This window comes from Nicotiana attenuata, chromosome 5 (assembly GCF_001879085.1).
Source record: "Nicotiana attenuata strain UT chromosome 5, NIATTr2, whole genome shotgun sequence".
Classification (NCBI taxonomy): domain Eukaryota; kingdom Viridiplantae; phylum Streptophyta; class Magnoliopsida; order Solanales; family Solanaceae; genus Nicotiana; species Nicotiana attenuata.
In genome coordinates, this window is record NC_031993.1 from 28,299,768 (window position 1) to 28,313,158 (window position 13,391).

Below are 13,391 nucleotides of genomic sequence, written 5' to 3' on the forward strand. Positions count from 1 at the left end.
TGTCCGGAGCCGGTTCTTTCGGGGTTGCGGGAGCGGTATTATCAGGAGTGTGTTCTGATTTGGAGAAGACTTGCCATCTTCACTTTGCGATGAGTTCATGCATAATTCTCTCATACCCTGCGTCTTCCTCCCTTCATTGAATCTTTCCTGCGTAGGCCTGTGATAGGCTCAAGTCCGAGCTGCTTCGTCAAAAGGCCAAGTTCCGGAGGGTTCGGGAAGAGGGAGAATCCCTTAGGATTCTCTGCAAGGAGAAAGAAGTTGAGCTGCAGCATTGGCGATATGAGGCGTATCAGAGCTCGAACTATGAGAGCTATTTGATGGAGCAGGTAATTTCCTGCAGTGCGTTCTTTGCTTCTTTTCAATTTTCAGGGCTAACTTCTTCTTGCCGTGTTAGCTGCAAAAAAAGACAGAGGCCTTGGAGTACCTCAACGGTGAGGTGAACCGTGACAGGGCAGCTTGTGAGGAACTAAAGGGCCAAGTGCGGGCTCAAGCCTTGGAGGAGGTGAGCGCTTCAGCCAAGATTCCTGCCTTCGAGGCCCAGCTCAACTTATCCCGAAGTAACGCCAAGGTTCAAGCGGATATGATCGGGAAACTGGAGTCAGACCTCTCGAAGGTCAGGGGCGAGATAGTTGACGCCCGGGAGGAAGCGGTGCTGAGCCGAACCAGGGCGGACCATGAGATGGCGATTTGCATAAAGGAGGTTGCTAATGCCCAATCCGAGTTGAGGCAAGCCCTTGATCATGAGAAAAGGATCGAGGAATATGTTCGTCGCTGATCCCGGAGAGAAGTGTTCGAGGAAGTTGGAGCTAGAGGCTTTATCTTCTCGGAGGAATTGGCTCTAGCAAGGGCGGACGAGCGCGAAGCTTGGTCACTCCTCGCAGGCGTTGCAGAGGGCAATCTTGACGAGTTGTAGCCTCTTGGCACAAAATATAACTCCTACTATTTTGTAGCTTGGTTTCCGGCGCGCGCAGAGCGTGCCTGTAGGTGGAGAATGTTTTTGTCGTATGTAATGTAAGGAGAATTTCAAAGCGTTATTCTTTTTGTACCCTTTTTCTGTCGTTGCCCTTGATCGTGTAGATTGGTTTATGGGATCGGTCCCTGAGCCGTGCTATGGCTCGAACTCTGATTGGCCTTCCGGCTTTTTCCCGCCTTCATGGGCGGAGGGTGATGACCCTATGTGCTCCTGGACCGAAGTGTTTTTGCGGGCGCGCGGCCTGGGGATTTCGTCGCGACTATTGATAGCATCGTTAGGGCCATGCTTTTAGGCGTATGGTGATTGAATTGCCCACAGGTTCAGTCTCCGAGTCGGGATCCTGACTCGGGCTTATTTTACCCTCGAGCCCGTTCGGGCTGGTGGTAATGACTTTCATTCTCTGCCCTGGGGTGTTTTGCGATTTTTCGGGTTCAGTCCCCGAGTCGTGTTGCGATTCGAGCTGAAATCGACCCTTAAATCTCATCTGATTTTTTGGCTAGCAATGGTGACCTTCCGCGTTGCTTGGCCATTGGGACCTTTCAGCATGAGGCCCGGAGGCATGCTTATCCGGCGATAGTGGTACTTACGTTGTTTGGTCGTAGAGACCTTTCGATATGAGGCCTGGAGGCTCGCTTAGATGGCGATAATGGCACTTACGCTGTTTGGTCGCAAGGACCCTTTTGATATGAGGCCCGGAGGATTTGCTTAGTTTAACTATTTTGGATCGGGTCTCCGAATCGGGTTACGATTCGAGCTCACTTTAATCCTCAAGTTGTCAATTTTAAAGCTGATGGTCGTAGAGACTTTTCGGTGTGAGGCCCGAAGGCTTTTCTTAGCCGGCAATAATGGCACTTACGCTGAGTGATGTGAGGCCCGGTGGCTTTTTGTAGGCTTTGTTTCCTCTCGTTAAGGTCTTATTGATTATTTTGCCTGACCCATCATCGGTTCTAAAAGAACCTCGATTTCAAGTCGTAGTCGGCGATGTTTTGAGCACCTCGGAAGGTTCATAGCCCATAGGTCGAGCAGATCGACGCTTTTGCAATTTTAGAGCCGACATGGTCGGGACTCATTTTTTGCCTGTTGAGGGAAGCCTGTGTTTAACCGGTTCTTTCCGAAGTAGATTCGGAGGATTTTTTAGCAACAGTCGGGCATCCCCGAGTCGCGTTATATGGGCTGTGTCAACCATTTCGACCGTAGTCGTATGCGTTTGGCCGTAGCCATTTTTGATCCATTAGTGATAGTTTAGGCGTCTACGTCGAGGGTATGCCCTTTAGGGATTCTTACAAATGCGACTTATAGCCCACGTTAATATCGGGATTTTCATGCCTGTTGAGGTCTTACAGTTTGTCATGCCTGTTGAGGTCTTACAGTTTGCCATGCCTGTTGAGGTCTTACAGTTTGCCATGACTGTTGAGGTCTTACAGATTATGGAGAGTAGATCTCGTTTTGCCGAGGCTGCCCGTTAGGGTCTTACAATTTTGGGTTTTCTAGTGCGTGGCGATTGGCGACAGTCTCCGAGTCATCGAGTTCGCTTGAAGACATCTTCTTGTGAGCTCGGAGCTATTTTTCGGAGGCTTGGTGAGCCCGGAGTTCCGATCCTGGGGTCGCGCAAGTTGTCGAATTGCTCACGGTGAGTCTCTGAATATATCGAATCATTCTAGGCCTGAATACCGCCTTTTGTAGTCTTGGGGTCATATCGCGAGGGCTTTTGTGAGCCCGGAACCCTGACCATGGGGTCGCGAGGGTGCCGAATTAATTAAGTCTCCGAGCATTTCCGGACGTAAACGATGTAGAGGTTGTTTGCTGAGGATAAGCCGAAATATTTCTCTTCGAGGCGTCGAATGCTTGGAAAATATTCTTTATTGCTTTGAGAGAATATAAGTTGTAAATAGATGTTGTTCTGTTGCCGTGAGTCTGGTCTACATGGATGTTACTCTCCTGATTATCCGATTTGCTTGTATGGTTCTATATTGGAAAATAGTGAGAGAGATCGTGGACTTGTTGCGTCCCTTTCCTGGGGACGTGCAGTTCTGCTAATAATCTTGTTGGCGGAACCCTCTTCCTGATAGAAACCCGATCGAGGTAAGAATGCCCGGCGGCCCCATGGAGGCCGCGGATCCTCGAGCGGGATCCGGAACTACTGAATTCCTTGGCTGCCTGCCTGCGTACAGATTAGCAACAAGAAAGGAAAAATGAAATGATAAAAGGATGCTGCGTTCCCGGGAGTATGCCCCTCGGAAGCCGTATTCCTCGTCCGGCCAGGCCGAGCCGAAGACGCGAGTGCTCTTACCCTTTGACCTTTTTTGAGGGTAACGCCGGTCATGGGCGTAATGCGGGGAATCTCCTTCTGTCGCTTGTGGCCAGATGCTTTGGCTCCGCGACTGTCATGGAGTTTCACACCCTTGGGGGAGTAGGGCCGAAATTGCGTCTCGGGCGACGTATTCGCTGTTGTTTGTACAAAGCATCTGCATCCTGCGTCACCCGACGTATTAGCCCGAGCTCGGGCGGGCCGCATAGAGGGAGCGATTTGGATGTTGTGGCAACCGCCATTAGGGACATATTAGCGGTCCGGCATGAGGGCGACATTGGTCCGGATTGTCTTATTGGCTTTGTCCCGACATTGTCGGTACAACTTTGGCTGATATACCTGTAATCATTAATGTATGTTTTATTTGAAAATGAGCTCGAACGAAAGGAGGGATTACCAATACATTAATGTGATGCCGAGGTGGAGTCTCGACGTCTTTTTCCTCGAACGAGAGGGTGTCCTTGGGGAGTATTCCCCGAGATCATTCCTTTTTGGCGACGGGCACTTACACTCTACACTCTACGGATCTTAGCGGGGTGCCGCCATCCTTTAGCGGTTGTGACGATATGCCGCAACTTGCCGGCTCTGCTTTGTTCAATTTCCCATTGTCCGTTGAGCTTGATCCGGGTTTACTTGCTTGTCGATGCTTTGTGGTCACCTTTGTTGGATGGCGTAGTTCCTGCTTTCTTGGGTCTGTAACTCCGAGCATTTCGTGAGTCTCGTGGTGGGCCACGGTTTCCTTGGAGGGGTTTTGGTCGAATAGGTCCGAGCCACTCGGAATTCCCGGCTTCACTTATGGTGACCACTATGCTTGGAACTACAACGTTGAAGTCGAGCTCTATCGGGCGAGGTTTTCTTGACGGTCGCGTCTTGTTGAATCTGGTACCGTTGGGGGTTCCTCGAAGGTGTCGTCTCCGGGCTACCGCCTTGTTGTTGCGAGATGCGCTGTACCCCGGATCGTTTCTTCCTTTCGTGCCATGTGGATGATGGCTCCGTTCGTTCAGTGTCGGCTTCTCTGTTGCGGATCTGCCTGGATATGCCGATCTGGAGAGGGTTTCTCAAGGGTTACCCGCGGCTCTGACTTGGGTCCGGCGTTGGTTGCTGGTATATGACCAAGCCTCGACCGGATATTTGACTAAGCTTCGCTCGAATTGCTCCGGAGCTACCGGGTATGCTTTGTTTGGGTTTTGGGCGAAGGCCCATGCCACCCTACTATTCGGGACTGGGAGTGGTCTCGTTTGTCTTGTCGGATAGCGGGGGCAGCTTCCCGCGATATTTTATTTCTTCTTCTTCTCTCGGCCTTCGGTGCATTGAGCCCTTTTGGCATTATTTTGATGGCGTTGGCGTGTGCTTCCACGGATCGTGTTAGCACGGTGAGCGGGTCCCCGAGATTGGATGTCGTACAATGGTGCCGCGTGGTAGTTTCTTCTGGGGAAATTTCTTCAAATCCCTTCATCGGGATGGGCCCGAGTTCTCCATTTTGGGGGTCGTCGTTTCTGAACGGGCGTGCGTGAGTGGTTATGTACCTGTGAGGACTTGGGGTCCTGTCATCCCCAAGGAATTTCGTTGTTTCTGACTTTCGCAAAATAAGTCCGGGATCGTATCTCCGGGAGACGGTTGCTGTAGGAGTCTCCGCGATCGTGAGTCGATCTTTTCGATAATGTCCTCTAGCATCCTTACCGTTACAGGATAGGTCATTAGTTCGTCGTTGCCCGATACCTTAGATACTGGCTTGGGGCGAGTAGATATTTTGGGTGCTACCGTGCCAAGAGTCTCCGGGCGGCTCTATAGCTGAGAGATAGCCAAACGTTGTTCCTGCAACATTTCAAAAATAACACGAAGATCAACTTCCCGTTCTACCGGGGGTGGGATTTTTTGGGTTTCCTGTCGGTTAGCGCATTGCGTGCCGCCATCGAAGTGCAAGACTTCGTTACCCCGCTGTGCAGCGTTCGAATCCATATCCGCTCGGACCGATCTAGATGCATTATCGGGGTCCCGCGGTGTCGCGCCAGCCGTTAGGATAGCCACATTGTTTTGCTTGCGATTTTTTGGGTTATCGTCCTCGATTTCCCTTATTGAGCTTATCATTAACCTGAAATCGAAAGGTCTTGGGCAAGAAAAAGTGTGAGAGATATCGTGCGTTTAAGTGATGAAACTAGCAAGAAAATAATCACTATTATTTTTAGCCCCACGGTGGGTGCCAAACTGTTTACCGTGAAAATGGTAACAACAATTAAATTTATAAATGGGATTCTAAAAATACGTGATCTATTCCCGATCTAGTTTGGAAGGGTGATTAGTGTTAAATATGGAGTAAGACAGTAAAGATCAAGCTAGCCAAAATATCAATCGAACTAGTAAGGGGGCGTTCCCGAGCTTAGAACAAGCCAGTAGATACCTCGGGGCCAGGCCTCGAGCCTACCTCGGGCCTATCGGAGGTAATCTTACTGAGGATAGTCAGGAAGGGGATAATAGATAAATATGTGTATACAAGGCTTTATACCGTCAATTTTAAGCTAAATGACGAAGAACAAACGAAGAACAATAAAATGTTAGGGCGCCCTCGGGGTCGAGGAACACAGTTAACTTAGAAGAAAGAGATAGAGAGAGAGAGATATTATTGCTTATTGGAGAAGTGGAGCAACATTAGTCCCTTACAAGGTGGGGTGAGTCCCCTTTATATAGGAGAGGGGACTCAGTAAAATACGTATATATTATTTACAACAGTAGAAAGAAGGGACGGCCTATCGCACGTCATCTTAGTAAGCTACAGATAGACCGGCCCTGTCAGGTGTAGCCATGTGCTTCGGAGGCATCTCCTCTCACCCTGACCTCGGGCCCTGCTTTCTTTGATTCGGACCTCGACTAGCCCTGAGGCCGAGAACTCGATCGTGGCCTCCCATCCTCGGGGTCTCGAGGAAGGCTTACAAAATTGTCTTGATAGCGAAAATACAGTCTTCTGATTTTTATCGCGTACAATGTATCTGAAGGAATGGATCGCACCATTATTAAGAAGGCGAGAAGCATGCTTAGAATGGCTAAGCTGCCTAAGTCATTCTATGATGAAGTAGTTCAAACAACTTGTTACTTGATTAATCAGAGTCCATAAGTTTCTGTCACGACCCGAAATTTCAATCACGTGACCGTAATGGCGCCTAACATCCACTTGCTAGGCAAGCTAATATTAGATAAATAGTTATTCAGATTAGCAATTTAAAATCAAATGATTAAGAATATAAGTCTGAAATACTTGTAATATAATATTCTGAAACCAGCGCAGTCTAGTCTAAACCCAAAAACTGGTGTCACATGTACATAAGATGTTAAAAGTACTACAAACAAGGTCTGAAATAAAATACAATTGTCCAAAATGAAATAAACAGTACAGTAGATAAGAAGGGGACTTTAGGGTCTGCGAATGTCATGCAGCTCTACCTCCATCAGGTCTCCTAATAATGACAGTCCGAGCAAATCTCCTCTTATTGACGCTGGGACCAACACCGGGATCTGCAGAAGAAGTGCAAAAGTGTAGTTTGAGTAAAACGAACACCATGTACTCAGTAAGTACCGAGCCTAACCTCGAAGAAGCAGTGATGAGGCAATAACAAGGCACTTACTATAAACCTGTATGAGTATAAGTATAAAAGAAATAACTAAATAGTGAAGCAACATTTAACATGGATACCGGAATTAGAAATACACAACAGGGACCCCAGAATATCATCTATGCTCAGATTCACAACACATCACCGTAATGGAATCAACAACCCAGAACAATCGTAATATAACTTCTCTATTGCGGTGCACAACCCGATACACATATATATACACCCCCACTACCATTGCGACATGCAACCTGATCCCATATACAATATCAATACCTTTGTGGCGTGCAACCCTATCCCAAATATCATATCAACCCATTGCGGCATGAAAACCTATCCCAAATACCATATCAACATCCGTTTCGGCATGCAACCCGATCTCATATATAATATATATGTACAAAACTACAACCAACTAGGGCCTATCACTACGAAACGTAAAAAGAGAACTAAATAAATGAAGTCGCTAAGACAGTTTAATGCACATAGTAGCTAACAACAACATATAAAAACATGAAGGAAGTAAAGAAGGTCAATAAGAAAAGGGATAGATATATGGAACCATATAGCAAATTGAGGCATGTCACAAAGAAAAGCATAAAGTTAACAAGCAAAGGCAAGTAGCAATTAAAGCACATAACGAATATTAAAATGGAATAAAAGAATGCATAGTGTAAATTAAAAACATGTAATTAAATAGCCCGCCCCCAAGCATAACCCATAAAAATGCATATACACTCGTCAACTTGCATATACGTCGTCCCCACACATAAATCAAGTAAATAGACAAATCAAGCCATAATTTCCTCAAGTCAAGGTTAACCATGACAGTTACCTCTTTCCAAAATCAAATAACCAATCAACCACGACTTTTTCTTTAGAACAAGCCTCCCAACTAATTAAATCTAGCCAATTATCATTCAAACAAGGCAGAATAGCCTAAATGGCACCTATGTTTGTATCACTTTGTCATCCCGGCCCCTATATTCAATGAAGTTTCATCCAAACACCTGAACTCAGTCAAAACATGTATTTTAAATCCCTCTCACCGTTGACTGAGCTTATGTGTCATTGATTTTGCTGAGTCAGAAAAATGAGTGATTACACGCTCTAAAAATGAGAGTGGATATTTTTATTTTGATTTAAAAATACTAAAAATAATAAAGAATAACCATAAAAAAGAAAAAAAGTAAATTAATTTCCTAACCCAACCCAAGTACTCTACCCATTTCCCAACCCTTTGTCCTTATTCCCTCTGTTTCTCCCCATCTTCTTCTCCCCCCTCTTTCCTGTTTACAACAGACTAAACAGGTGGTGGCCAAGTAATATAGCAATAAAATTAATAGTATAAAAAAGAGAAGAATTTTCTTCTAGGGAATCTAAATAAACAGATCTGTTAATCGGGTTAAAATTTTTAAAGATATCAAGAAGTTATGGCCAAGTAATTTTCGTGTTCATCAATCCAATGTGGTCATGGGTTTTCCGCAGGAGCCTGGTGAGTGGAGAAATAGGTGGTGGAGTCCGCTAATGGTTAATTTCCAGCGATGTAGTCCTTTGTTTTCCAGTGACGGTAGCTGCTTGTTGGTTGTTTCCCCTTTTTGTGTCTCTGTGAATCAAGATTACACTTGTGTCTCTGTAAATTCTAAGTCCTTTGTTTTTTGTCATGGTATGCTGCTCGTTGTTGCAAGATAAATTTTTTTTTTCAAAATTGAAGAATTTTATGTATATGAATTGGGGTTTAAGATTGTGCTCAGAAAGGAGAAAAGAGAGCAAAACGGTGAAGGCGACTCCGATTTTTCGGTGATAAGGGTCGCTGGCGGCATAGGAAGATGGTGATGGATTTGATTTATTAAAAATTAATTTTTAAATAAATAAAGATGTGGCATTGATTTATCTAATGTGTACATGATATTTCCTCCATGTCAGGCGTGTGACCAACACGTAATGCCGAAGGGGTTTAAAATACATGTTTTAACTGAGTTTAGGTGTCTGGATTAAACTTCATTGAATACAAGGACCGGGATGACAAAGTGGCACAAGTATAGATGCCATTTAGGCTATTCTGCCTTCAAACAATCCAAAACAAGCTTTAGAAACTACCCACGAATGAAAAGGGTTCATTCTTTAACTAAATTAAAAAAGTCAACAAAAGTCAACCCCAGGTCCACGTGGCCAAAATCTGAGATTAAGACCAAATCCCGATTATCCATTCACCCCCGAGCCCGCTTATGTGATTTGTTTCAAAATCCAATCTCAATTCGAGGTCTAAATCTTAATTTTACAATATTCCTAAATTGTACCCAAAACCCTAATTTCTACCTTGGAATCATTGATTTGATGAAGAAATTCTTGGAAAAGTAATTGAAACCTAGTTAAAGTTGCTTACCAATAAATTTGAGAAGAAAATCCTCTTCAAAAATAGCCTCCGGAGAGTTTAGGTTTGAAAATTTTGTGTAAAATGAGCTAAGTCCCGACTTTTCGAGCTTTTATCCAACTATAAATGTCGCATTTGCGAACTCTTATTCGCAATTGCAAAATCAGAAAATGCGAACCACTAATCACATTGGGATCAATGTCACAGTCCCCCGACGTCAAAAATGCGACAGAATGCGACAGTCCCGCTCCATCGCAAATGTGATCATAGCTTTGCATTTGCTAAGTTGACCAACCAACTTAGCATTTTGTCGCAAAAGCGAAACTTAGGTCGGAAAAGTGAAACCCATCCATCCATAAATGAAAAATTTTATTTGCATTTTCGAAGCATGCCTGCCCGTCCCATAATTCGCATTTGCGAGCCTGACATAGCAAATGCAAGGCTTGCAATTGCCATCGGGTAATCGCAAATGCGAGATCTGCAACATTACACCAACAACTGCTATGCTTCAGTAGTTCCAAAATCAGCAAAAAATCATCTGAAACATCATCCGATCACCTCGGGCTCCAATTCGAAAATTCACACTAGTGTAACAACATCATACAAATGCACTTGCTCACTCAAATAATCAAAACAACATCAAACATCATGAATCGATCATCAAAACTCAAGATTAGCAAGTTTAAACTAAATTTTCTAATTTTTCACATAGTGCGCCAAAAGACCTTCGGATCACCCCGGACCCCAACCAAACATGCGTACAAGTCCGAAATAATCATACGAACCTACCAGAATCATCAAAACACCGATCCGAGGTCGTTTACAAAATATATTGATCGCGGTCAACTGTAGCCTCATTTTAAGTCAAAAATCACATTTTCTTTTAAAATTTCACATAATAGCTTTCCAAAAAATGAAACAGACCACGCACACAAGTCATAACTCATCAAATAAATCTACAGGAGGTCTCGGAACATAGAAAAAAGAGCTAGTACTTAAATTGACCTATCAGGTCGTCACATTCTCCATCTCTAAAAGAAATATTTATCCTCGAATGGACATAGAAATGTACCTGGACTAGTAGAAAGGTGCGGGTATCTACTCCACATAAGCCTCCTCAAATTGGTGACTTCTTCATTGCAATTTTAAAGAAGAAAAACTCTTAGATCTCAATTTTCAGACCTACCGGTCTAGAACAGCCATCGGCTCTTCCTCAGAGGTCACATTCTCATCAAGCTGCACTGTGCTGAGGTCTAAAGCATGTGACTTATCCCTATGGTACTTCCGAAGCATGACAATATGAAATACAGAATGCACCCTGGCTAGGCTAGGAGGCAATGCAAGCCAATAAGCAACCTCTCCAACCCCCTCCATAATCTAAAACGGGATAATAAACCTCAGGATCAATCTGCCATTCTTTCCAAACTGCATCACGCCCTTCATAGGCGACACTCGGAGAAGAACCTTCTCACCATCCATGTAAGCCTGATCTTGAACCTTCCAGTCCGCGTAACTCTTTTCCTTGACTGAGTTGTACGAAGTTGTTCCTGAATCACTTAACCTTCTCTAAAGCATCACGAACCAAATTAGTGCCCCAAAATCTAGACTCACCGGGCTCAAACCAACCAACTGGAAAACGACATTGCCTACCATACACGGCCTCATACAGAGCCATCTAGATGCTCGACTGATAGTTGTTGTTGAAGGCGAACTCCGCTAGAGGTAAAAATTGGTCCTACTGACCCATGAAATCCACATAGCATTCTCGCAACATATCCTCCAAAATTTGAATGATATGCTCAGACTGTCCATCCGTCTTAGGAAGAAACACGGTACTCAACTAGACCCGCTTCCCCAACTTATGCTGCACGACTCTTCAAAAGTGTGAAGTGGACTGCATGCCCCGATCAAAAATGATGGAAATAGGCACGTCGTGCAGGCGAATAATCTCCCGATTGTAAATCTGAGCCAATCGATGTGAAGAATATGATCTCATCAACAGAATGAAGTGTGCGGACTTACTCAACCGGTCCAAAATAACTCAAACTGCTTCATATTTCCTCAAGGTCCCTGGTAAGCCTACCACAAAATTAATAGTGATGCGCTCCCACTTCCACTCCGTTATCTCCAATCTTTGAGTCAACCCATCCGGTTTCTAAAGCTCGTACTTCACCTGTTGACAATTCAAACACCGAGAGACATGACTAACTATATCTTTCTTCATCTTACGCCACCGGTAATGTTGTTATAAGTAATGGTACATCTTCGTGACACCAGGGTGAATCGAATAGGGCAAACACTAAGCCTCGTCAAGGATCAACTCTGATCAACTCTCTCAACTCATCAACATTTTGAGTACAACCACCATGGCAGCATTCCGCTGCACCATATCTTTCAACACCAACAACTGAGGATCATCAAATTGGAGAGCCTTAATATGCTCCAAGATGACTGTGCAACAACACAAATGAGAATTCGGCTAGGCTCCAAAAATCAATTGGCCAAAGCTGAACAACCATGGCTAGTGGCCTCTTTAGTACCGGTAAATATGCTAAATTTCCATGCTCTCAGCCTTCCTACTCAATGCATCGGCCACTATATTGGCCTTTCCCAGATTATATGATATGGTTATATCATAGTCCTTCATTAACTCTAACCATCTCCGATTCCGCAAATTAAGGTCCTTCTGCTAGAGACTCTGGTGGTCGGTACAAATCTCACATGGAACGCCGTATAGATAGTGCCTCTAGATCTTGAGTGCATGAACAATGGCTACCAACTCCAAATCATGCATCGAGAAATTTTTCTCATGAACCTTCAACTGACGAGGTGCATAGGCAATCACCTTACCATCATGTATCAATACTGTGCCAAGCCCAATACGTGATGCATCACAATACATGGTGCAAGATCCTAAACCTGTAGGCAACACTAATACTAGGGTTGTAGTCAATGCAGTCTTGAGCTTCTGAAAGCTCGCCTCACACTCATCGGGCCATCTGAAAAGAGCACCCTTCTGGGTCAACTTGGTCAATGGGTCTAAGATAGATGAAAATCCCTCCACGAATCGGCGATAATAACCCTCTAAACCGAATAAGCTTCGAATCTCTGTAGCTGATGTAGGTCTAGGCCAGTTCTAAACTGCCTCAATCTTCTTTGGATCCACATTGATAACCTCGAAAGATAAAACATGTCCCAAAAAGGCAACGGAGCCTAAACAGAACTTACACTTCAAAAACTTGGCATATGGTTGACGATCCTTCAAAGCCCGAAGTACAATCCGTATGTGCTGCTCATACTCCTCTCGACTCTAGGAGTAAACCAAAATTTTATCAATGAAGACGATCACGAAAGAATCCAAATTAGTCTTGAACACCCATTTCATCAAATCCATAAAGGCTGCTGGAGCATTATCCAAGTCAAAAGACATCACCAAGAACTCGTAGTGACCAATACTAAGTCCTGAAAGCTATCTTAGGAACATCCGATGCCCTAATCTTCACCTGATGGTAGCCCGATCTCAAATTAATCTTGGAAAATACCTTGGACCCTGAAGCTGGTCAAATAAGTCATTAATCCTCGGCAACAGATACTTGTTCTTGATAGTGACCTTTTTCAACTGCCGATAATCTATGCACATTCTCATGGATCTTTCCTTCTTCACAAACAACACTGGTGCACCCCAAGGCGAGATACTAGGTCTAATGAATCCCTTATCAAGAAAATCCTGCAACTGCTCCTTCAATTCATTCAACTCAACGGGAGCTATACGATATGGTGGAACAGAGATAGGTTGAGTGCCCGTAACTAAGTGGATGCAAAAGTTGATATCTCTGTCCGGTGGCATACCTGGTAAGTATATAGGAAACGCCTATAGGAACTCACTCACCACCAGTACCGAATCCATAGAAGGCACCTCGGCACTAGAATCAGGATATAGGCCAAATACGCCAAACAACCCATCTCAACCATACACTAAGCCTTCACATACGAAACCACCCAGTTGGTAGAGTGACAAAGAGTCTCTCTCCACTCAAATCGAGGCAACCCCAACATGGCTAATGTCACATTCTTGGCATGATAATCAAAGATAGCATGATACGGGGATAACCAATCCATACCTAGAACCTC